Source organism: Sapajus apella, unplaced genomic scaffold, assembly GCF_009761245.1.
Source record: "Sapajus apella isolate SASKATOON/1434 unplaced genomic scaffold, GSC_monkey_1.0 scaffold4, whole genome shotgun sequence".
Classification (NCBI taxonomy): domain Eukaryota; kingdom Metazoa; phylum Chordata; class Mammalia; order Primates; family Cebidae; genus Sapajus; species Sapajus apella.
Window position 1 is genome coordinate 22406530 of NW_022436944.1, and position 26786 is coordinate 22433315.

Below are 26786 nucleotides of genomic sequence, written 5' to 3' on the forward strand. Positions count from 1 at the left end.
AAGATATCTCTTCAATGTATTGATTTCTTTACTTTTGACTACATACTCAGTAGTGGAATTGATGGATCATATGAAAGATCTATTTTAAGGTTTTTGAGAAACCTCAAGACTGTTTTCTATAGTCGCTGTACTAGTTGACTTGGCTATGCGGGCTCTGTTTTGGTTCCATATGAAGTTTGAAGTGGTTTTTTCCAGTTCTGTGAAGAAGGTCATTGGTAACTTGATAGGAAGAGCATTGAATCTATAAATTACTTTGGGCAGTATGGCTATTTTCACAATATTAATTCTTCCTAATCTTTAGCATAGACTGTTTTTCCATCCATGTGTTTGTGTCCTCTTATTTCCTTGAGCAGTGGTTTCTACTTCTCCTTGAATAGGTCCTTTACATCCTTTGTTAGTTGCATTCCTAGGTATTTTATTCTCTTGGTTGCAATTATGAATGTAATTTATATATTCAGCATTATCCCCATCAAGCGACCAATGACCTTCACAGAACTGGAAAAAGATCACTTTAAACTTCATATGGAACCAAGAGAGAGCCTGCATGAAACGTAAAAGGAAGCACTGATTATGTGAAATGCATTTCATGATTAGATTTGTGTTAGTGTTTATTTGTACAAATTCAAATAACAATTTAAGAGTCCCTATGAAATAGTGACAGAATGTAGATAAGCAGTTAGCTTATGAAACTCTCTTGAGAAACAAGGTACATATAATACTGATTTAGACAGGCTAATGCACTTGCCCAGTGAAAATTGTTTTGGATTATTCGCAGGGATGACCTGGGTATTTAAAGGAAGAATTTACGCTAAGACAAAAATATGCAAAATTCAAGTTAATAAACAATTGGCTTATATTAGAGAGTAAGACAATTTTGTCATTCAGATTGTCCTCTAGTTCCCTGATGTATATTTGACTAAGTCCTAGAGAGAAGGAGCTACCAAAAAATATATAAAGCAAGAAACAGCACCAAAAACCCTATATCCTTACACTTTTTTGGGGAGTAATAATACAGTGTTGGGTTTTGACAGACACATTTTATGGAGGTGAAAGATTGGGCAGAGGCCTTGAAGAGTATGCTCAGTACTGCATATCAATAGTCTGACCAGCTGAAAACATCATAAAAAGTCAGTGTAAAAAAGAAAGGAATTATTAATTATACATGTTCAACAAGAGGCTTTGATTCTGAGCATTAGTGAGACATCTACCTAAGTTCTACATCTACCTAAGTTCTAAGAAATAGTTTGTAGGACTTAAAGGGAGGTTGGAGTTCCCAACATGGAGAATAGGAATAGAACCAGAGAAAAACTGTAGTTATTTGTACCCATGTTTTATTCCATTGCTGACATGCTATAAAGAAAAACAAAAACAAAAATATTAATGCATAGGGTTTCATGATAGGAACACAGGGAGCCTATATTTCATTTCATAATTATATACAAGTACGAATTTTAGTTTCTGAGTAGTGGGGTGACTTATCTAAGGACAAGTTAGTAGCAGAGACAGTGTAAGAAGTAAGGCCTTCAAATTCTCACTCTAGACCCTTTGTACTAAGCGGTGTCTTATTTTTAGCACACATTCATAGCTTTTGGTGGTATTATAGCTTAGTTCCTCAGAGCACAAAATTTTGAGTGAGATAGACATGGATCCTATCCAAGTTCTTTTCTGTGTAGTTCTGGACAAATGACAATCACACTCTGTCTCAATTTCCTCATCTAGAATATCGAACTGAAGACAATATCAGCCTAAAAGAGTTGTTTTCAGTATTAATGTAAATAGTATAAAAATATAGTCCAACTTTATAAGTTTTCAACAAAATATGCTTATTTGATTTGTTAATATTATATTCGGGATTATGCCCAAAGTACTTTTCTTCAGATGTCAACATGTTTTCATGTAGCTGTAAAGAAATATTGGAAACCTAGTGATATATTAATTTTCCATATTGGAAAATGAAGCTCTGTGGGTATAGTATTGACTAATTTCATCTAGAAACATTCATAAGTCATTTGTTTTAAACTTATATTTAAAAAATATTCACCAGGTTTACATGTTTAAATAGCATCCTGTCATATGTTTTAATTTCATATTTAATAATGGACTGATAGATACATTAGAAAACCAAGAACCTAAAATATGGATTGATTAAGCAGTAAAATGAACGATTCTTATATCACTGATCCAGAAATATAAACATCTACAACTATCAGAACTCTGTAATAAGAATGAAATTGTTTTGTTTTGTTTTTTGAATGATAAAATGTTTTTTGAGGAATTTACATGATTCTAAGAAGGAAGAGACTATCTTAATTTTTAAAATTTGCTTTAAATGTTGGTGGTATGAACTGAATGTTTGTATCTACCCAAAATTCATGTGTTTAAACCTAATTCTCAATGTGAGGATATTTGGAGATAGGGCCTTTAGGGGGTGATTAGGTCATGAGTGAAACAGTGCCATCTGTGAACCAGAAAGTGGCCTTTCACCAGACAACAGATTTGTCAGTGCTTGACCTTGGGATTCCCAGTCTCCAGAACTGTGATTTAAAAAAAAAAAAATCCATTGTTTATAAGCTATCCAGGCAGTGGTATTTTGTTTTAGCAGTACAAATGGACTAAGACAAATGTTTAGCTGAAAACATAGTTTAAACAAGAAAGGTAGTTTCTATTTACGGAGCACAGTCGATAATATTGAAAAGAGAGTCATCCATTCTAAAATTGGAAGTGATTTATCTCTAATATATAGAATAGCTAATAGCAATTTTTGTTAGATGCTATAATTAAATTGTTATAAGTAAAGAAAGGCGTAGAGGGCTAGGTCGGTTGCTTAAGGTGAAAAATTCAGTTAATAAGTGGAGAATGCAGGACATAAGTTGCTATCTTATGAATCTACAACTTTGCTCAGTCTTTGAGTTCAAACAATATACTCATGTTGATAGTCTTATTATTGATTATATTTGTAAAGTATGATTTTTGTTGCAATGTACTTATATAGGTGGTTATTTATATCTACTACATTTTATCAAAGCCAAAAATAGATTATAAATAGTTGTATGCTATATTTAAAACATAAATTTCAAAATCTGAGTAAACTAGATTGAATAGAGACTATGTTTGAGAGTAATTTAAATTTTCTCTAATTTCTAAAAGAATTAGAAGCATTATAAGCAAGAAAAAACAGGATAAGTGAATATTAAACTCAGTGTTATTCTTTTTATCAATAAATGTTTTAAAAAAGACTGAGTAATGTAGCTCACATTGTCTACTATGAAGAAGCACATTTCATCAGAAATGAAAAATAAAAAATAAGAAAATAAAACAATGACATAAACCTAGTGTTGACCTTTAGGGAAATTTACTGGCAGGCTCTATTTGTAAAACATGCAGAAGACCATAAGGTATGATATCCATAACATTATATGACCTTTTTTTAGGTCAACCAATTATAAACCTAAGACAAAATGTTAAATCCTAGTTCTGTGAAGGTGTTTCTATGAAAAGCAGAATAATAGAGTCTGACTACCTGTCTTGTTGGCTGTCTGTTCTCTTCAAAAGGTAGAATTTTAGAGAATCTATAGAAATAAATGGTTATAGTGTCCCTTAGGTCAGTGCTTTCAAATATCAGTTCTTAAGCTGTGACAGCAGTTGTATGAAACGAAATTTCAAGTTGAGGAGCCTGAGAGGTAAGTAAAAGTTGTCCAGAGTTTTGCATTGAAAGGATCCTCATGCTCCAGAAACCTGGGATACAGGTTGTAAAATTCACATTTTGAAATGAAAATTAAGCAGTGTGACTTAATCCAATCAATATGCACTTTTTCATACAATAATTATTCTATTTAAATGAAAGATTCATAAAAATGACAAAATCATTCCAACTTGTAGTGTTTTTAAATTTGAAACTACTGCAAAGAAACCTGTTTGTTACCTCTGAGATTTTCATATCTGATGTCTAACTTTATTGTGCTATATAAATACATTTCAGAAATCAAGTGCTTATTTAAAAAAATCTTATTTTGACTTTCTGAAAGCTGTAATATTCATTGTTATGTAAAATATGTAGTTTGGTGATGTCAGGACAAAAATAGTTGTGTTTAATACCTATCTCTTCTTTAGTTATTTTCGGTAAAACTTTCTTTATGGGTTTTATATTTTGCCTACTATATTTTAAGCACCATGATAATTTATGGTAAGTTGTTTTTGAAGGTGGTCTAATTCTCATTTATTTCTTTCCACTGTTTCCCATGTTGGAAATGCATACATTGATTAATTAAACTAAAATTTTATTAATGTGATGAAGAGTTTACACTCATTGATAAAATGGCAAGCTAATGTGCAGTAAACTGTTTTGCTGCAAAATCATTGCTTATGAATACCACTAATTAGAACACAGTCATTGGCTATATGAGAAATGGTTCCAGTGTTTCTGACGTCCATCTCTACCCATATGACCAGTTAGAACTATGAAAATCAATTTAAATCAATTAATATTTGAGATTATTCTGTGGACAGTGCATTATTATACCAGACAATGTGAGGGATACAAAGATTCAAGTCCTTTGTTCGATAAGTAATTATTTAGCTTCTACTGTATACAAACTGCTGTTCTAGGCACAAGGGATTCATGACAAAAAAGAGAAAGTAGTGAACAAAACAGATGTAAAAATGCATCAGTCACAGCCTTCCCTTACAGAGGTACTATATAAATATATGTGTGTGTGTGTGTGTGTTTTAGTGTTTTTTGTTTTTTTGTGTGTAGATCTAGATTTCCATTTGGGATTATTTTCTGTCTTCTTGAAGAATTTCTTTTAACGTTCTTTTTTTTAAAATTCAGGTTTACTGGTTAAGAATTCCTCATCTTATTTTTATTTATTTGAGATATAGTCTTGCTCTGTCACTCAGACTGGAGTGCAGTGGTGAGGTCTTGGCTCACTGCAACCTCTGCCTCCTGGGTTCAAATGATTCTCCTGCCTCAGCCTCCTGAGTAGCTGAAATTACAGGGGTCCGCCAAAACGGCTGGCTAATTTTTGTATTTCTAGTGGAGATGGGATTTTGCCATGTAAGCCAGGCTGGTCTTGAACTTATGACCTCAAGTGATCTGCCCGTCTCAACTTCTCAAGGTGCTGGGATTACAGGCGTGAGCCACCGCATCCAGCTCCTCGTCTTTTTAATGCCTCAAAACTTTTATTTGACCTTATCATACTTTTGTTTCTGCCACTTACTAGCTATGGAACCTTGGTCAATTTTTCTAGGACTAATTTTCTTCAGGCATAACATAGAGATAATGCATATTTGAAAGAATGGCCTTGAAAATTAATTTAATTAGTATATGCAAATAATTTATAACAGAGCTTGACAACCTCTCAATAAATATTTTAAATTATGGATGTTTCTAGAGACAAGCAAAAGCAATTTTAGCAATTCTGATTTATCCCATTATGATGTCTGATGGTCACCTAAAGGAAGTCCAGGAAGAGGAATTTCCAGGGTTGCTTTTGCAGCTCAATGATAACAGAGTAAAAGGTTGACATCCCACTGATTTTTATCTCCCGTGCAAGACAAAATGATCTCCATATATTACATTTTCAAAGCAGTATTCAAACATATAAAGGAAGAAGAGATGGTACAGTAGGCCCCTTTACACTCCTGTCCCTTTAGGTAAAAAGCAGAATTTTTTCCTGGCACCCTCCTAGTAGTCCTGCCCCAACATGATACTGACAGGAATCTTGTCATATAACCACCATTAACTCCAAGTGAGTATATTCCTCAGGGAAAGGGATGATGATGAACTCATCCTAACAAATCCCCTGGGGCTGGCCACAATAGTGCCTGTATAAAACTGGAGATATCTTCATAAAGCAGAAGCAGGGGTAGCTAATAAATAAATAACTTGCAAAAACATCCACCTCTGAAAATTTTATATTACTTTTATACTTTTTTCTTGAAGACTCTATTAGAATAAGGCAATGCAATATTTTATTCAGTTCTACTTGCAGAAAAAAAATTGTTGCTTGTTAATGTTGATGAAAAATGGTTTCAAAGAATATGAAAATAGGCTTAGGATGTGATTGAAAGTCTGATTGTATTCTTTTTCTTTATGAAATTACTGCTCTTCTTGTTGCAAATTCTATTTGAACAGAATCACCTTTGGCAAGAAACATTTTCATTGAATCACAGGCCTCTGTGAACCTGACAATTAACTGATGTTTCTCTTATTGAATATGTGAAGCAATGTCACATATCCTGCCATGAATAACTTGAGGTGAAACATATTACACATTAATCACCTTGTTTTGCTTTAAAAAGATGGTCCTTTCAATAGAATCAGTGCATCAATTCTTCTCTTGGTTTTAGAAATCTCTCTGGAGGACATAGCAAAACATCTTCCCCACCATTATGTTCATAGTCATTGCAATGGTTTCATTTTTAACCTGTGATTGTAATTTTAGAAAAACCCCACAGATACATATGTGGATATGGACATACAAAATATCAGCATATTTTCATGTATTCAAAAATCATATATAGATTATTTCTCAATTATTGAGGTGACATGATGAAAAACTCTTTGCCTATAAAAATTATAAGTTTTAGATATGTAATAGACTAGTGTGCCAGTTCCAATAATTATCCCATGTTTTCTAACTGAGAACACATGTTTAGGCACATTGGTGATTGTGCATAAACAGGATTGGCCCAGAATTCTCTTATTTGAGGTCAGGGTAACCAGGCTTTACCTCATTGTATCACCATGCTTTGGGAAGAAAGGAAACATGACCTTGTGTTAGCTCTCTTTAGCTGCTGATAATCTTGGCAATCATAGGATGAAGAAGGCAGAACTAAAGGATAAGTGCAAACCCAGCTGAACCCTGTTAACCATTAACGTCACTAGCAGCTGCTTGGCAATGAGTGCTTCAGTACCCAAAGTGTGGAATACTCTGTGAGCTGTCTCCTTAGCTATGATGTTATTAGCTGCTAAATCACTCTTATTCTGACAATTTCTGGGAAGTGTGGCATGTGATAGTGCCAGTGGAACTCATTGTCATACATCCACAGCTGTGCTGAATTAGCTATAAATAGGGGGATTTTTAAAAATGTTTGTTTCCCTAATCTCATGTTTGATCCTCAATGTTGGAGGTGAGGCCTAATGGGAAGTATTTTGGCAATAACGGTGGATCTGTCACGAATAGTTTAATGACCTCTCTGAGGCAGGGGCTGGGGTTGATTCTGATTCGTTTCATGGAAACTAATGGTAGTTTTTATGAGATCTGATTGTTAAAAAGAAACTGACACCTCTCCCCTCTCTTGCTTCCTGAACTCTTGCTATGTAATCTCTGCACATGCTGGCTCTCCTTCTCCTTTCACCAGGAGCAGAAGCTTTCTGAGGCCCTCACCAGAAGCAGATGTTGATTCTATCCTTCTTGCACAACCTGCAGGATTATGAACCAAATAAACCTCTTTTCTTTTTAAATCATCCAGCCTCAATTATTTCCTTATAGCAATATTAAATAGACTAAAACCTAAAGTTAATACAGAAAAGTAGGGTGTTTCCATAAGGATATCTGAAAATGCAGAAGTAGCTTTGGAACTGAGTAAGTGGCAATGTTTGGAAGAGTTTGGATGATTGGAGGGCTCAGAAGGAAAACAGATGAGAGAAAGTCTGTAACTCATTTGAGATTGGGTAAGTCTTTGTGATCAAAATACTGATAGAAATATTAACAGTAAAGACCATGCTGAGAGGTTGCAGATGGAAAGGACAAAGTTACTGGGAACTGGAACAAAGTTCATCTTTGTTATGCTATAGGAAACAAAACAAAATAAAACAAAGCAAAACTTTACTGCCTTGAGCTTTGTGGAAGGCTGCACTGAAGAGTGATGTCCTGGGATATCTGGAAGAACAGCTTTCTCTTTTCTACTGCATGGCCAGGTTGTTAATTTTAGTCTATTTATTGTTGCCATAAAGGAATACCTGAGTCTGGGTAATGTATAAGTAAAATAGGTTTATTTGGTTTATGGTTATGCAGGTGTACAAGAAGCAGATGCCAGCATCTGCTTCTGGTAAGGGCTTCAGGCAGCTTCATCTCATGCAAGGGTGCTGCAGAGGAATCACTTGCAAGAGAGATTTGCATGACTAAAAGGCAGCCAGGTGCTCAGAGTCAAAATAATGGATAAAAGCTTACAAAGTCATTTCCAAAATCTTCAGTTCTTTCTCTCCCATCATAGTTCCTCTGGCCCAGAAGGACAGAATGGTTTCAGGGGCAGGACTGAGGTGTCACTGCCCTGCTCTGCTTCAGGATGCTGCCTCTTAGATTCACCACTCAGGCTTTAGCCTCAGCTCAAATAGCCACAGGTACGTTTTGGGCACTGCATCAAAGAGTACCAGCAGTAAGCATTGGCAGTCATGTGGTGTTGTCTCCAGATTTGCTCAGAATGTAACAGTGATGGAAGCTTGGTATCTTCCACTGAGATTTCGCAGGATCTATTGGAATGCAAAGGTACAACAGTAGCCTGCCGCAAGAGAAGAGCCACTTCAGAAATCCTCTAGTACAGCGGTACCTAGTGAAACTCAGGAAGCAAGTTATTTTGAAGCTTTAAGATTTAACATCTGCCTTGCTGGGTTTCGGGCTTACATGGGGCTTATTATTTCTTTCTTTTGGCCAACTTCTCACTTTTAGTATGGGAATGTCTACCCAATGCCTCTACAACCATTGTATCTTGAAGTAACTAATATGTTTCTCATTTCACATGTGTATAACTGTAAATAATTTGCCTTGAGTCTCAGATTTTGGACTTTGAACTTTTTTTAGTTGATGCTGGAACAAAAAAGTTCAGACTTTTGGAGACTATTGAAAAAGGATAATTGTATTCTGCAATGTGAGAAGGACATTAATTTTAGAGGACTAGAGCCAAATGGTATAGTTTGTATGTTTTCTCCCAAAATTTTATGTTGAAATTTGATCCCCAATATAGGAGCTGGGTCCTAGTGTGAATTAACTGGGTCATGGGGCAGATTCCTCAAAAATAGATTAATCCCATTCCTTGTGGAGGGTGGTGGGATTTAAAGTATTCTCACTCTATTAGTTTTCATGAGGACTGGCTATTAAAAGAGAGACTCATGCCAGTTAGAATGGCGATCATTAAAAAATCAGGAGACAACAGATGCTGGAGAGGATGCAGAGAAATAGGAACACTTTTACACTGTTAGTGGGATAGTAAATTAGCGCAACCATTGTGAAAGACAGTGTGGCAATTCCTAAAGGACCTAGAAATAGGAATACCATTTGACTTAGCAATCCCATTACTGAGTATATACCCAAAGGATTATAAATTGTTCTATTATAAAGACACATGCACACGTATGTTCATTACAGCACTATTTACAATAGCAAAGTCTTGGAGCCAACCCAAATGTCCATCAACAATAGACTGGATAAAGAAAATGTGGCACATATACACCATGGAATACTGTGCAGCCATAAAAAATGATGAGTTCGTGTCCTTCATAGGGACATGGATGAATCTGGAAACCATCATTCTCAGCAAACTGACACAAGAACAGAAAACCAAACACCACATGTTTTCACCCATAGGTGGGAACAATGAGAACACGTGGACACAGGGAGGGGAGCATCACACACTGTGGTCAGTTGCAAGGGAATAGGGAAGGGACAGAAGGGGGTGGGGATGGATAATGTGGGGAGAAATACCAGATATAGGTGATGGGGAAATGAATGTAGCAAACCACCTTGCCATGTTATGTACCTATGCAATAATCCTGCATTATCTGGACATGAACCCCAGAACCTAAAGTATAAATAAAATAAAAATTTTAAAAAACAGAGCCTGGCGCCTCCCTACCCTCTCTCCTGCTTTCTCTCTCACCATGTCATCTCTGCACATAATGGTTCTCCTTCACCTTGCACCATGAGTTGAAGCTGCCTGAAACACTCACCAGAAGCAGATGTTGGCACCTGCTTCTTGTATAGCCTTCATAACCATAAGCCAAAGAAATCTCTTTTCTTTATATATTATTCATCCTCAGGTATTCCTTTTAGCAGCACCAAATATACCGAGACAGTAGGTCTTCTGGTTCAGTGGTAATACCTGAGAACAATCTTTGAGGAGAAGGGGCTTCTTGAGGAGCTGGAACTCTAACAGGAAGCCAGTAGGGCTTAGCCCTTCAGTTAAATAAATATGTGTCATAGATGAAGCTGCTACAGAATGAGACTTATTTTATTTTATGCCTTAAAAATATACCAAATAATCACAGCAAGAGTTCAGGTCAGCACAGTTTGTAAAAGGAGCATCCACATCAAATTTTATGTCATTCATATCTATCTAGAAAAATATTCAGTCTTGAGATTATTCTACATTGGGACCAGGCAGAGGAGATTGGGACATGGAGTTTTACTTTGTGTTCATGGAGCTAAATTTAACAACAAAATATTTTCTTTATCTAATACATATTACTTAGTATCATAAATCAAGATAAACAAAAACAATTGTGAGGGTGTGGTAAAGGGAAATTAGTTTATTTTTATTTTCTTTTGGTTTAAATTTGTTAATGCTGGCTCAAAAAGTCATCTGCAATGGTGAGTCAAAAAATTGAAAGAGAACATTTGGAATCTGCTGGGTTAGGTAAGAGAAAAAAGACATGGCTAATAAAATAGAAAAACAGCCAAAGATAATGTGTCAGATTGGCACCTGTCATCTACCTACCATTTAGCTAGGCATTAAAGAAACTTGCAAAAAATATAGAAAGAGCCTACTCTTCCCATTGTGTTTTGTTTTCAATAAGATAGTTATTCTGTGTTTTTCTAATATGTAACTGGTTTATTATTGCGTATTAGTTTAAAATTTTACAGTTTTAATTTCTGTTGTGATAAATACTGATAGATATAACCTAAGAATTAAAAAAAAAAGCTATTTGTAGTCCTTGATAATGTTTAAGTTTAAAAGCATTTTCAGACACAAATGTTTGAAAATCACTGGTCTAAAAGAAAACAAGCAATTGGACTTTGCTGCTTTAACTGTTCACAGAAAGAAAAGTAGAGAAATTTAAAAATTACCAAGGTTGTGGTTTAGGTAATGGACAAGGCAATCTATGATAAAAATTACGAAGATGAAAAAAATAGATGAGGTTGCAGTGATCATGGAGTGTGAAGGGACTAGAGGTCCCAGTGATGTTGAAGGGCAGATATAATGTGAACCCAAAGGTCTGGAGGTTGGTATTTGGGTGTCAGATTTGACTATAATGCTTTGCAGCTTCAGTGTTCCCTGAAGGGAAGATAAAATGTGAACCCAAAGGTCTGGAGGTTGGTGTTAGAGGGTGTCAGATTTGACTATCCTACTTTGCAGCTTCAGTGTTCCCTGCATGACAGAATTAGAGGTGACAGGTGTAGTGGAAGTCACTGGAAATGAACCTGAGGAGTAAGGATATTGGATGGTTGTTCAATGAACTGTTGAAGACCTTCCTGATGAAGCCGTAGCTTGGGTAATGGTTTCAGAGTAAAGGAAGGCAGTGAGATCTTCAGTACATGAGGAAAACAATAGGAGGCCAGTAAATGAGCTGAAAGTATGGGGACAGAAAACAGCAAAAAGCGAGAGTAGTCAAAACACATCTACTTTTAGAAGTAATAAGTTTCTGCATGATTTTTATTTTCATGGGTTGGATAATAATAAAGAGCATCCAGTGCAAAGTGCTAAAGAAGTTATGGTGCCCTCAGGGAAGATACATGTCTCCAGGAGAGTGTCTGGAGTGTTATGAGAAAGTAAGAAAGTTTACAGTGTGTGAGAAAGAGTGAGCTCCTTGGTATTGAAGAGGGATTTCATGGGGCACCAGGAAACAGATGTGAGTAGGTCAGGATGAATGACAGTTATGGTCAAAAAAAAAAAAAAGAAACATAGGCTTGTATATACAAAATTCCAGGACAGAGGATAGATAGCTGAAGACATTTATAATTTGGAGATTGACAGAGCATGATGTAAGTATGAATCTAGGGGGCTATGGTAGACACCAAGGCTATTATTCAAGTTATTCTCACATTTGCCCTCTCACTCCCACATGTTAAATAGGCAAACATTACTTCCTCCAATACCCTTCCTTCTTTACTCCTTAATGCTCATTTTGATCCTTTTCCCCATAATAGTAGTTTAAGGTTTTCCATATTGTTGCATGCATCTTCCTGGTAAGCATGATACTTTCATCCGAATAATCAACTTATGTGATCCATGGAATCCAGAATCTTAGAATTAATGTGAATGAAAAGAGCTGATGGTGTCCATTATAAGGTTTATGCAGTGTCCATTACAGCGACACCATCAGCTCTTTTCATTCACATTAATCCTAATGAGGGGTGAATTTAAGGAGGGGAGATCAAACATGAATCATAATCTCAAAAGAATTAGAAATTGCAGAAACCTTCTCTTTAGATCACCTACAGAATCAAAGCAATATGTTGAATTTGATTTCCTCCAGTTAGAAAGCTCAGTTACCTTTTGTCAGTAAATAGAGAGATGTAGAGCAAACGCCATTATTCTACATGTTATAACACTGTTAAGAAACACTATACAAATACTACCAGGAAAAATTTGAAAAAGTTCACAAGTAATTAAAATATATTTTTCAGCCAAATAGACATTTCATCTGCACATATTAAACATTATAAAATTCATTTCTTATAAAATATTTTCTACTTTTGACTAATTAGTGAAACCATTTGTACAAGTTTTTAAATAAAATTTATACAAGTGTCAACAAGTAATTGTATAGCATCTATACAATAAATAATTTACTTGAACCATTCTTGGTTAAATGTGGGTTTGTTAGTGAAGCTCTTAAGGAAACATCTTTTCTCTTGAATAAGTAAATTACCCCTTTCATCTCTAATTTATATACCTAGATCTTAATTTTATGAAATTGATACATTCTGTGGAGATGTTCCCATGTTTGATTCATTCAGTGACAATTTGTTGAAATATTGTGACTTCCTGGGAAAGAGAGGTTTAGCTGAGACAAACTTTGGGATTTAGCATAGAGAGAGATGTCATGAGGACCTAGAAGTGAACTGCTAAAGCAAGATATAGTTCACAACAGGGGTACACACCGAAAGGCACTTCAAAAGAGGTAAGTCTCAAAAAATTTGGAGGGGAGATTGTAAGCACATTTTGTTTTAAGAGCCCAGCAAGGATTTTCTAAGGCACACTGAAAATTCTCTCCTATCGATTTCTCTAAAGGAAATGCTATCAAAAAAATGTAATGAAAGTCCATCAATCTCTTGTTTTTTAAAATGAAATAAAATACTTAGAAACATGCATATTTATAATGGCACTAACTGTATTGAACTCTAATTTTATGGCTGTTTCAGAATTGCCAATTAAGTGATTTTCTTACACAGTTAATAAAATGTGAATGAGGTAGGTCACATTGGAGCCTTAATGTGCATCATATGGATCTAATGGTGTCTTGTAAGCATTGCAGAACAGTGATATGAGTAAATATTACTTTTCTATAAATTGTCATAAAACATTATTTTTTCATTTGAACCATGATAAATAATAGTTTATAAAGCAATTCCAAGGAGTGGTTATATGAATCTAAATTTTTATTTAATTTATAATGTTGCTTTAAAACATTTCACCAAGCAAAACTGGTCATTCCAACTTTGATAAGTTCGATATACGTTTATTTTTGCCAAGGTAAAACTAAACCAAGTAAAATTGGATTCTTTATTTCAGAAAAATATTTGTGATTCAACTATAACTTACAATTGCTATCCAACTTTAAAGTTCAAATTTATCATTGAGAATGAGAATGAGAGGGTATCCATGCATGAGCATGAGAGAGAAAGAGAGAGAGAGACAGAGAAAGGGAGACAGCAACTGAACAGAGAAGAAGGGGGAATATAGTGGTTTTATTCTCCTATACTTTATTTGCATTTGACCATGTAAAAGCAGTCAGCAATTTAGCAGTTTATAAAAGCCTTTTATGACCAGTGGACAGGAAAATGAGAGTCATACAATAGAAGGAATATACACATGGACAGATGTGGACATGAGAGAGCAATTTAAACATTTTCTGGCTGTTGATTTTTTTTTTTTACTTATGATTGTTGGTTAATTAGTGTTTTAGTGTTGAACCACTATATATCTGGTGTCAAAAAAAAAAAAAAAAAAAAAAAACCTTGCCTTGTTAACTCTATAAAGGTCAAGCTAAGCTAATTTACATTTCTAGGGTATTTCTACAGTGCTATATTTTACTTCTTAGTAACGCAAATAGTAGTAAGTTATGTTATCTTTATGTGAAGGATTTCTACATAAGGCCTGAGATTTAGAAATATGACACATTAGTGATGTTAAAGAAATAGAATTGGAAAAGCAATGTTTTCTTCATCTAAATCCTGTTAAAGAATGACAGGTAGTAAATTAGAGAGATTTGAAAATTATTTCAGTTTCATTGCCTTCATTCCTCAGTTTAAAGAAGAATCCTTCCGTAGTATTTGACTCCTATCAAAGACAAAATTCTATTTATCACATTTTGCTAATTTTTTTGGTATGTTTTAATTTTTAACTACTTGGTATAATTTATTAGTGGTCAGATGTGCCACTGTTGTGGTCCTTCACATTTAAGAAACTCATTCAACAAAATAAGTCCCCTTCTTCAAGGACTAGCATGAACTGTAATGAGTTATGCATCTTCACTATTTCTCCAGTGATGTGTTATGCTAATACATCATTTCTGAAAGCTGTCTCTTTAATGATGTATTAATGTAATACATCATCAGACTGAGGGAGAAGAATGATGAATTACTTACAATATGGTGTCCTCCATAGAACAAAAGAGTTTTAGAGTAGATTAATGTTAATTAGAGAAGAAAAGGAGTCTCCCTTTAGCAAATTACACTAGCTCTACCCAGTCAGTATCTGTATCTTTTCAACTAAATTTGAAGATTGCATTTAATCAAACTATTTTATTGTGAAGCAATACGTGATGTACAGATTCTTCTTTTTGCTAGTTGTATTTGAAATACAGTCTTTTATGATTTGTACTTGTTATATTCATAAAGCCTCTCCTCAACTGAAGTAGTTTTAACTAAATTACACATTTAAAAGGCCTTTACTTTATGTAGGGATGGTGTGATTTTATGTTATTTTTAAGGATTCTTCATACTGTATGATAAATTATAAAAATGTATGTCATGTGAAAAATACTCATCGACTGAAGCATGCTTCATGTGTGATTAAGTATAGTACAATCTGGAGCAAAAGGAAACACCTTCCTCTACCATACTGCATCTTGTTTATATGGCTTCCTTTTGGTTATTCTTTCTATCCCTATAATTCCATTTGTCGTTTGCATCTGGTTAATTCAGTGAATCAAGTCTTGCTGATCCTTTCTGTAAATATTTTTACTCTTTCTTCACCTATTACTATCCCATTCCTGATCTTTGTCACTTTTCTTTCAAGTTACTATAACATTTCAAACTAGAATCATGTCAACTGGACAGGCAACCAGAAGATCCAGGCTTAGATTCTCATTGCATCTTTCTACAAGTTTTGAGTAGTTAAAAGTCATCTGTCATTGTATAACCAATCTGTGAGATTGTTTACAAGCATTAACTGGAGTCAACCACATACACATTATGTGAAACTGAGTGTGTTGTCTGAGTGCAGAGGAAGGGAGAAACCTTTATTTTTCCTTATTCACCTATAAAATGATTTACCCTTGGGCAGATACCTGCTGCCATAAAGTTAACGGAAAATTTGTATTTCTTTTTTAAAAAATTTTATGCATAAATGATTGTGGTAAATATGTAGTACATGCGATATTTTCATATAAGCAAAAAATGTACAATGATCAAAACAAAATATCAAAATAATTGAGATATTCATCACCTCAAACATGAATCATTGTGTGTGTGTGTGTGTGTGTGTGTGTGTGTATGTGTGTGTGTGTGAGAGAGAGAGAGAGAGAGATGTGTGTTTGTTGGGCACATTCCAAAATACTCCTCTAGTTGTTTTAAAAGATACACTATATTATTGCTAACTGTAGTCACCCTGTTATGCTACTGAGCACTGGATCTTATTTCTTTTATTTAATTGTATTTTCGTAACCATTATCCAACCTCTGTTTATTCCTCCACATCTACTATTCTTTCCAGTCTCTGGTAATCATCGTTCTACTCTCTACTTCCATGAGATCTGTTCTTTTAGTTCTTACATAGGGGAGAACATTCAGTATTTGTGTTGCTATGTATGAGTTATTTCAGTTAGCATGATGACAGGATTTCTCTGAAGGCATGTTGTTGCAAATGACAGAATTTCATGCTTTTTATGATTCAGTAATATTCCACTGTGTGTGTGTAAGGCATTTTTTTTCCCATTCATCTGCTGATGGATACAGATGATGTTGATTCCATATCATGATTATTGTGAATACCACTGCAATGCATATGGGAGTGCAGATATCTCTTTAATATATTGATTTCCTTTCTTTTGGATGTATACACAGCAGTTGGATTTATAGATTATATGGTAGTTCTGTTTTTAGTTTTATAAGAAATCTCTATTGTATTTTCCATAGTGGTTGCACTAATTTGCATTCTCCCTGCAGTGTACAAGCACTTCCCATTTCCCACATTCTCATCAGCATTCATTTTTAACTCATTTTGATGAAATTTTAACTGGGTGAGATGATATTCTACAGTGGTTTTTATTTGCACTTCTCTAGTGATTAGTGATGTTGAGAATTTTTCCATATACCTGTTGACCATTTGTATTTCTTTGTTTGAGGAACGTCTATTCAGACTTTTTTTAAATTGCATTTTAGGTTTTGGGGTACATGTGAAGAATATGCAAGATTGTTGTATAGGTATACACGTGTCAGGGTGATTTGCTGCCTTCCTCCCCCTCACCTATATCTGGCATTTCTCCCCATGCCATCCCCCCACCAACTACCCACCCCCCCGCTGTCCCTCCCCTATTTCCCCCCAACTGACCCCAGTGTGTAGTGCTCCCCTCCCTGTGTCCATGTGTTCTCATTGTTCAACACCCACCTATGAGTGAGAACATGCAGTGTTTGATTTTCTGCTCCTGTGTCAGTTTGCTGAGAATGATGGCTTCCAGGTTCATCCATGTCCCCACAAAGGACACAAACTCATCGTTTTTGATGGCTGCGTAATATTCCATGGTGTATATGTGCCACATTTTCCCTGTCCAGTCTATCATCGATGGGTACTTGGGTTGGTTCCAGGTCTTTGCTATTGTAAACAGTGCTGCAATGAACATTCGTGTGCACGTGTCCTTATAGTAGAACGATTTATAATCCTTTGGATATATACCCAATAATGGGAGTGCTGGGTCACATGGAATTTCTATTTCTAGGTCCTTGAGGAATCTCCACACTGTCTTCCACAATGGTTGAACTAATTTACTCCCACCAACAGTGTAGAAGTATTCCTATTTCTCCAAATCCTCTCCAGCATCTGTTGTCTCCAGATTTTTTAATGATTGCCATTCTAACTGGCGTGAGATGGTATCTCAATGTAGTTTTGATTTGCATTTCTCTGATGCCCAGTGATGATGAGCATTTTTTCATATGTTTGTTGGCCTAATGTATGTCTTCTTTTGCAAAATGTCTGTTCATATCCTTTGCCCACTTTTGAATGGGCTTGTTTGTTTTTTTTTTCTTGTAAATCTGCTTTAGTTCTTCGTAGATTCTGGATATCAGCCCTTTGTCAATGGGTAAACTGCAAAAATTCTTTCCCATTCTGTTGGTTGCCGATTAACTCTAATGACTGTTTCTTTTGCTGTGCAGAAGCTGTGGAGTTTGATTAGGTACCATTTGTCTATTTTGGCTTTTGTTGTCAATGCTTTTGGTGTTTTGATCATGAAGTCCTTGCCTACGCCTATGTCCTGAATGGTTTTGCCTAGATTTTCTTCTAGGATTTTTATGGTGTTAGGTCTTATGTTTAAGTCTTTAATCCATCTGGAGTTAATTTTAGTGTAAGGTGACAGGAAGGGATTCAGTTTCTGCTTTCTGCACATGGCTAGCCAGTTGTCCCAACACCATTTATTAAACAGGGAATCCTTTCCCCATTGCTTGTTTCTGTCAGGCTTGTCAAAGATCAGATGGTTGTAGATATGTTGTGTTGCCTTCGAGGCCTATGTTCTGCCATTGGTCTATATCTCTGTTTTGGTACCAGTACCATGCTGTTTTGATTACTGTAGCCTTGTAGTATAGTTTGAAGTCCAGTAGTGTGATGCCTCCTGCTTTGTTCTTTTTGCTTAGAATTGACTTGGCTATGTGGGCTCTCTTTTGGTTCCATGTGAAGTTTAAGGTGACTTTTTGTCACTTTTTAATTAAATTATTTGTGGGTATTTTTGCTGTTGAGTTGATTGAGTTCCTTATATATTCTAGATAAATCCCTTGCCAGATGAATAGTTTGCAAATATTTTATTTCATTCTGCTGGTTGTCTCTTCACATGATTGTTTCCTTTGTCATGAAAAAGCTTTTTAACTTGATATAATCTCATTTGTCCTTTTTGCTTTGGATACCTTTTGTTTTCAATGTGTTACTCAAAAAAATCTTTACCTGAAACAATGTCTGAAGCATCTCCTCAATGTTTTCTTCTATAGAAGAATATGTGGTCGTTCAAATTTGAAAATATTCAGACATGGTTTAATATTTAATGGAGGTTACTTATTAATTGGGTAGCATTTTGAAGGCCATGAAAACCAAAACTGTACCCACAGGAGGGATTAGTATTGGACACAGAGAAAATTAAATTATTAATAGAAGCACAGTCATGAACCACATAATACTTTGGTCAAAAACAGACAGCATGTATGATGTTGGTTTGATGAGATTATATCCAATTATACTATACCTATTTTTGGTTAAGATGTATTTAGAGGCATAAGTGCTTACCATTGTATTGTAACTGCATACAGTATTAAGTACAGAAACATGCTGGGCAGGTTTTTTGCCTAAGAGCAAATGACTAGCCTATAGTCTGGGTGTGCAGTAGACTATGCCATCTAAATTTGTGTAACTGTACTCTATATTGCTGTCATGGAAAAATTGTCTAATGACATTGTCTTAGTCCACTTTGAGGCTGTTGACAAAGACATAACCAAGACTGGAAAGAAAAAGAGGTTTAAGTAGACTTACATTTCCACATGGCTGGGGAGGCCTCAGAATCATGGCGGGAGGCAAAAAGCACTTCTTACATGGCAGCAGCAAGAGAAAATGAGAGGGAAGCAAAAGCGGGAACCCCTGATAAACCCATCACATCTAGTGAGACTTATTCACTATGATGAGTATAGCACAGCATGGGAAAGACCAGGCCCCATGATTCAATTACCTCCCCCTCCACAACATGTGGAAGTTCTGGGAGGTAAGATTCAAGCTAAGAGTTGAATGGGGACACAGCCAAAGCATATCAGACACATTTGTTAGAACGTATCCCTGTTACTTTATTTCCATACAACCTACTTGATTGAGGTGAAAACTATGACCCTCCAAAACTTGCACACTAATTTTTGTAGCAGTTTTATTCATAATTTATAAGACTGGAAACAACTAAGATGATGTCCCTCAATAGGTGGATGAATAAACACTGTGACGCCTCTATAGAATGGGATATTATTTGACAATAAAAATAAGTGAACTATAAAGCCTCAAAAAACAAAACGACCCTGAAGGAACCTTAAAATCATACTGCTAAAAAAAAGCCAGTTTGAAAAGGATGTATACCCTATGATTCTAACTGTATGAAAAAGATAAGTTATAGAAACTAAAAAGATTAGTGGTTGCCTAGAGTTGGAGGGAGTTAGTGGATGAATGGGTGAAACAGAGGGGATTGTTACAACAATGAAACTATTCTGTACAATACTTTAAGAATAAATAAATGATACTATGTATTTGTGAAACTCAGAATTATGTAACACAGTAATTATTAACTAAACTTCATAGTTAATGTGAATTATGGACTTTACTGAATAGTAATATATTAATTTTGGTTCATTAATTGTAAAAATGTACCATATTTTTGTTAGATATTAATAATAAGAAAATTGTGTGTTGGGGGCAGTGCAGTACATGAGACCTTTCTGTAGGGTCTACTCTTTTTTTTTTTTTCCCACATTTAAAACTATTCTTAAAGGAGATAATTACAACTGGTAATCTTTGGCTACAGTTTTTCTTCTTCTATTTCAAGTGACCCTAGAGAAAAATATCAGAAAATCTCCTTTGGCCTTACTTTCATTTCCCCCAAAGCACCTTTACCCTTTATAATTAGAAACAGTTTCTCTGAGATCTCAATTTCTACCATCCTTTGGAGAAAGCAGTATCTGAATATTATGCTTTTGTTTGTACCTATTGTATTTGTACATCATGAGATTGATGTCAGCATACTGGGCTACACAAATGAAATAATTCCTAAAGGATTTTAAGATAATCTTCTTGATGCTACTGCAATTATCTCAATTTAAAAAATTATATATGCAAATGACCTTAAGTACAAAAGCAACTGTCATGCTGAAAGAAAGACCTGGTGGAATAATGAATCTAATAAAATAACTGTATTTAGAGAACCTATTGTTTTCTGAAACGAAGTACTTCATTGACAAAAAATAATGTGTGGTATATAAACACATAAAAGTCATTTTAATTTAACTTGAATATTATTTCCCCTTTCAATTATAATTTCCCTCTTAATTATTAAGATAAATTCATTAAAAGTTATGTCAACAGTCTAATTCACTGGGGAAAGAAGTAAAGAAGAATAGGGAGGAAAGAAAGACTGTTTAATTGTGTTTGAGAGATGAAAGAGTCAGAAATCCTGATTAGCGTGAGAGTAATAAATTATTAAATCTACCCACACTTCTTATTTTTAGTCTCTACTATTCAGTTTTGCATCCATAAATATTCTCATGCAATCTCTGGTAAAACACTAATTGGTACTTATAAACTGATGCCTGTTATGCTTGAACTTTAAATAATTTCAGTTTGTGAATTCTATTTTTTGGTATACAAATAACTTACCAAAACTAATTGCTTCCAACTCTAAAAATTTAATGTTTAATTAAAATGGCTTAAGCCCTTTAAAGATAACTCCAGGTTACTTTTTTTTTCTGTATTTATTGAAGCTACATTTCATCAGAGCATGAAGTGACTTCATTATTTTGAGAGTAAGAACATTATTTTTTAGTCATAATTCAGTTTTAATATAGACACCTTTTGAATGATTCTTAAAGATTTGAGTAGGAGTTTAAAACTGTAATTATGTCTCATACTATGCCATAGTTTGGATGTTTGTCTCCTCCAAATCTCGTGTTCAAATTTCATCCTCAGTGGTGGAGATGGGGCCTATTGAGAAGTGCTTGAGTTATGAGGGAAAATCCCTCATGAATGGATTAAGGCTCCCTGAAAGTCCACCAGGAAACCTTACTGGTCAAGCAAAACCAAACTTATAAGTTTCATTTCAGCAAGTGAGACCACCACCTTGATGGAATTTTTGGCCATGTCTCAAAAGGGGAAATCAAGGGAGAATATTGTAGAGCTTCAAATTCTGGACTGGGTGGTTTTTAGGCAGGTCTTGCAAGGTGAGAAACGGGTTTGTATTGAGCAAACTTTATGATATACTAGTTTCAGGACCATGAGCATAGTAAGAAAACGGTGTTTAAAAGATTCTTAATGAGTAAGTTTCAATTAGTAAGTTACTAAGTTGGTTCACAGTCTTATCTTCTAGGAGAAGGTATTTCTTAGAGCCAACAGTCTATTTTCACTTATCTTGTGTGTTTGAGTTCCGTGGCATTTTGCTTTCATGACCTTACAGTACATGGAAATAATTGTCTAGTTTTGCAAGATCAGAAGTGGATTTGGGGCAAGGGGGTATAATTAATGAAGCTTAAGCTTTAAGAATGCTTGCATGAAAAGGCCCCTTTGAAAAAATGTTGGTGGGCACTACAAGAATGCTAATATGTTCATAAAGATATTTTAAAAATAGTGTAAATTAGGATATTTAACAATAATTGGCTAAGATTGATTTTGTTTCCCATTATGGTGTCCCTCTGTTTCATCACCCCTCCTGTCTGGTGTTGTCAACCCTAACAAAAGGCAAAGTAAGTTGAGGATAATTTGGTTTGGGTTTGGTGGGATATACTTACGAGGTTCACAGACACTTTCCTGTATAGGTGAGTAATTAAAATTCATCACATGTAGGCATGACTTCCAGAAATACTATTTTCACCTGCTATGACTTGTGATATTATGACAAAATAGGTGCCATAGATGAAAATGTGTTTCACATCGCCTGGCAATGGAACAATGTAGGCAGTGGATAAGAAACAAACTTGAGATGCATGGAGTCATAAATTATAGTTAATAAGCAGATGTATAAAACAGTAAGCAGAGGGGAGTTACTTCTCCTTGATGCACAGGATGGAATTCTCTCATCAGAAATATGCTCCAAAATGCAGTAATAGACACTTTGAATATTCAGTTGTAATAACTTTGTCCCTGTGCGTGTCACGGTACATAATCCCTTTCAACTGTTTTTTTGTTTTGTTTTGTTTTTTGTTTTTTGTTTTTTTTTGTAGTAAAATACACACTATAAACTTTGCCATCTTAACTATTTTTAAGTGTCAGTAATATTACATTCATAATGTTGTGCAACCATCACCACTATTTATGTCCAGAACTTTTTTTAATCTTACAAAACTGAAGCTCTATATGCTTTAAATAATACTGGCCCATTACACAATGCTCCCCAGTTTCTGACAGCCATCTCTCTACTTTCTCTCTTCATGATTTCAACTACTCTAAGTACCTTAATATAAATGAAATCATGCAATATTTGTCTTTTTGTGGCTTATTTCCCTTAGCATTGTATTCTCAAGTTTCATCCATGTTGTAGCATGTGTCAGAATTTTATTTCTTTTTAAGCCTGAGTAATATTCTATTGCATTTATACTGTGAATACATTTTAAATAAACTTTATTTTTATTGTTTATGGTCTGTTTTTATACCAGTAGCAATGTTCTTTTAGTTACTGTAGCCCTGTAGTGTAGTTTGAAGTTGGGTAGCATGATGCTTCCAGCTTTGTTCTTTTTGCTTAGGATTGCCTTGGCTATTTGGGCTCTTTCTTCTTTCTATATGAATTTCAAAATAGTTTATCCTAGTTTTGTGAAGAATGTCAATGGTAGTTTAATAGGAATAGTACTGAATCTATACATTGCTTTAGCTAGTATGGCCATTTTAATGATATGTTCATTGCAGCACTATTCACAATGGAAAATATATGGAATCAACCTAAATGCCCATCAATGACAGACCAGATAAAGAAAATGTGGCACATAGGCATCATGGAATACTATGTAGCCATAAAAAAGAATCATGTCCTTTCAGGTCCTTTGCAGGAACATGGATAGAGCTAGAGGCGATTATCCTTAGCAAAATAATGTAGGAACATGAAATCAAATACCACATGTTCTCACTTGTAAGTGAGAGATAAATTATTAGAACACATGGGCACATAGAGCATAGAGGGGAACAACATACACTGAGGCCTATTGGAGGGTGGCTATTGCTTTACAAAATGATCCACTGTAATTATCAATGAGATATAAAAAAGTGTTGACAAATATTTATGGAAGCTTTATTCTTTTCTTTTTTAATCATTTATTATGTAACTTTTAAGTTCAAGGATAAATTTACAGTTTACAAATTTGTTTCATGGGGGTTTGTTGTGTAGATTATTTTATCACCCAGGTATTAAGCCTACTATTCATAAGTTATTTTTCTTGGTCCTGTCCCTCCTCCCACCCTCCACCCTCCAATAGGCCTCAGTGTATGTTGTTCCCCTCTATGTGCCCATGTGTTCTAATAATTTATCTCTGATAATAATCTTGTCTTCAAGTCAACTTTTCTTGATATTATGCTCAATACATTATTCTTAAGCTATTCTTTTCAAGGCACAGCTGATTCTAACTTTCACAAGTATTTTTTGTAAAGTTGTCATGTACACTAAATTAAGGAACATTGTTGCTTCTAGGGAAAAGACAAGGTTAGGGTTCTATGGTTGCAAAATGTTCATTCATTACCAATAATAGCCTGGTCCAATGTGTGTTTCTGTTACAGACACCTCTAATATGCAAATTTAACTAATTTTACTTAACTAGTAATATTTAATATACATCATTGTTTCCTGAACATTGAACACATGGTCCACAGCACTACAACTTATGCCTGAATGCTTTTCTAACATACTACATATATTTCCGTTAAGGCACATCACAGCCTTCTTGCACTTAAGAACACTAGACCGCAATTCAGCACTACATCTAGGGGCAATTTTAAACAGAAATGTCACTAACAAAAGCACAAATAAAAAAATGTGGCACTAAATGAAACACGAAAGAACACTTGCTTGTGCTTGAAAGCTGAAACAAGGAGTCAAAGAGCCACTTTGTTTTGACCTCAGCTGGGAACATGTGCATCAGGCAACTCAATTTTTTGCTGCTTTGCACATGTCTGCTAATGATCATGAAAGCATTGTAAGTATCGATTTGGTAGTTACAAGTATTGATCTGGAATTTACAAAAACAGAATCTACAAATGATGAGTATTGATTCTATATAACTTTTTCACATATGTATCATGTACTTTTGGTTTACCTGGGATTCTGTATTTAAAGTTAATGTCAACAACACAGAATTGGGCTTGTTTGTTTATCCGTTCTGGCCATCTCTGCATTTAACTAGAATAATAATTTGTTCATAATTGATATAGTTACTTATATGTCTGAATTCAAGCCTAAAATGTCATAATTATTTTTATTCTATTTGTTCAGTCTGTTATTCCTTTGGTGTCTTTCCTCATTTTATTTGACTAATTTTGTAGAAATCTATTTTAATTTACCCATTAGATTTTTAGCTACACATGACTTTTATTGTTTTCTTCAATTAAAGGATTCTATTATAAATCCGTAATTTCCACAGTCTTTCTATACATAATCTTGCAATGCTTCATGTAAAACATAGAAAATATTCTAATTTTATAGTACATTTACTCTATTCACATCATCTTTGAGATTACAGTTATCAAAGGCAATATAATATAATGTGATATATAAACACACACATATTTATGTATTTGTATGTGTATATATCAAAGGCATCATGTTATATATTATGATGCCTTTGATAACTTTACCATAAAGGATGGTATATTCATGAAACATACTTATTCCATGAAAAAATATTATAATTTCAAATTTATGGTCAAATTTATTTAAATTTTTAATTTTTTTTTTTTTTTTTTTTGACGGAGTGTCGCTCTGTCGTCCAGCCTGCTTGAGTGCAGTGGCCTGATCTCGGCTTACTGCAACCTCCATCTTGAAGTTCAAGTGATTCTTCTGCCTCAGCCTCCCAAGTAGCTGGGACTACAGGTGCACGCCACCAGACCCAGCTAATTTTTGTATTTTTAGTAGAGGTGGGGTTTCAGCATCTTGGTCAGGCTGGTCTCCAACTCCTGACATTCTGATCCTCCCACTTCAGTCTCCCAAAGTGCTGGAATTACAGGTGTGAGCCACTGCACTCAGCCAATTTTTAATGATTTTTATTAGTTCTTAAAGATATGAGTTCATTTTGCAGTCTGAAGAACTACATTTACTATTTATACTAGTGAAGTTCTGCTGGAAACACAATGTATTGTTTTCTTTTATCGAAAAATGCCTTATATGTCATAATTTTAAAAGAATTTTAAATTTTATTTTACATTCGGAGCATACATGTACAGATTAGTTACATGGGCATACTGTGTGATATCGCTAACTCTGGACTATGAATAATCTTATCACCTAGGTAGTGAGCATAGTACCTTCATCATATCTGACGCCAAGTCTACAGTCTTTCAAATCACTGTTTCTCTGTTTTCTGATTACCTAATGCTGCATAAAACCTCCCCAAAATGTAGTGGTCTAACACCAACAGCATTTGTTCTTCTCATGAATGTGCACTCTGCAGGCCTTGGCAAGGATTAGCTCCTCTATGCTCCACTCAGTGTATACTGGGATGGCTCAAATGCTGTGGCTGAAATTATCTGAAGGCTTACTCACATAGTATCTGTTATCTGTTCTGGGAAGATTTAGCTATGAGCTGGAACAACTTGATCTCATCTGTTTCCTTTCTTTATTCTAAACTGTAACTTACCTATTTTATCAGATCATTACATCTCACTTTTCCTCTGTGACCTGGATGACCATTGTTCTTTGCAAGTTTTAGCCATTGTGGTTGCTGCCATCATGACCTTCATAACTTTCTATGGAAGTAAAGTAAATAAAATGAAAAGGAAAATGTATAGAAAAGCAAAGAGTTGCGTAAGGTGCCACTCACCAATATGTTTCATAGAATTGTTATATGTTTGTCAACTTGAGGTTGGAAATATTCACAGAACGTATTTCAGTAGATGAGAGAAATGTTGCATTCAAATTCAAGATAGAACTTATTTTTACCTTCTTTGGCTGCTAAATAAAAGATGAATCACTTAAAACATTATTTTTTTCCCAGAAACCACTCAAGTCAATTTTTCCATGAATAGGTGACCATCAACAATTCTGTACGTTTATCAGCAAAATGCAATTGACTTGTACTCTTTATTTTTGTACTTGTGTTTGTTATTTGACATCCTTTTACCCTTTTGTATCTAGACGACATCTTCAATACTTTTCTAAACCATTTTGCTCCTTTTTTTTTTTTTTTTAAATCACAGATCTTTTTAGTTCTTACT